The sequence below is a fragment of the Anneissia japonica genome, unplaced genomic scaffold (genome assembly GCF_011630105.1).
Source record: "Anneissia japonica isolate Jap-2015-1 unplaced genomic scaffold, ASM1163010v1 scaffold4536_len1192065_cov207, whole genome shotgun sequence".
NCBI classification, from domain to species: domain Eukaryota; kingdom Metazoa; phylum Echinodermata; class Crinoidea; order Comatulida; family Comatulidae; genus Anneissia; species Anneissia japonica.
Window position 1 is genome coordinate 11491 of NW_022703183.1, and position 1125 is coordinate 12615.

Genomic DNA, 1125 nt, shown 5'->3' on the forward strand with positions numbered 1-1125 from the left:
TTGTGTAATACTTTCATGTTGCACAGCGCGTTGTAAGGCGTCACAGTGCGTCGCTACAGGAGGCGATCGCTTCATGAAAAAAATCTCCCTATTTTTTGGTTTTCAAACTTGGGATCTCTGTATTTACTAGGCCTATAATCGCCCAAGGGGAATATCTTTTGTGTTATTTCCCCTTAACGTCGTTTTTTTAATTGTTCTCCAATTCCTCCATTGTCTAAGTTCCTCCTAAGGTACAGGTAATATTAATAATTAATAATAATAATAATAATTTCAGCATTAATTACCTTGGCCTAAGGCTTGTAATGAAGAACCTACAGATACTATTTACTAGGCCTATAAATAATAACTAGCCCAAGGGGAATATCTTTTGTGTTATTTCCCCTTAACGTCGTTTTTTAAATTGTTCTCTAATTCCTCCATTGTCTATAAGTTCCCCTTAACGTACAGGTAATAATAATTAATAATAATAAATAATCATTTCGGCATTACATGTAACTTGGTTTAGCCTACGGTAATCAAGAACCTGCCGATTACTATGCCTAATATTAATAACTAGCTGATTTATACATTCATTTGGTGCTCTGCCATTTTGGCAAGTCTTATGGCATCCAGTATTTTAGAGCTGCCTATTCTCAGCTCTAAAAAAATAAAAAAATAACTGTCTCACCCTGTTTCATTTGATGAAGAAAAACGCGCATTTCCTTACTCTTTGTGCTTTCCCCAGAAAGCGTATATTTTTTGTAGTTAGGCCTAGGTAATTATGCAAAACCCACGGGCCTAACTAAAAAATTAAAATTGTCATAGTATGTAACTCAAGTTAAAATAACACTTTTCATTACTCATGCAGCTTAATCAAATATTATATGTCATTTTAAACGACCCATTGGTATTAACATGGTAACATCAATGTATTTTTAAAAATTAGACAGCGACGTTCTCTCCGTTGTTTTGTAGGCGTTTATCTGTTGATGACCTTTTGACCTCCTGAATTCTGCAATGAGATTTTCGGGTCGATTCAGCCGAGACGGCCCGAGTGGAGTTTCATGTAAATGTTTCGTACGGAAAAAAAAATCGCGACCCGGCAAGTTAGAGTTCTTGTTGCGCCCTCAAGTTGCGAATAATAAA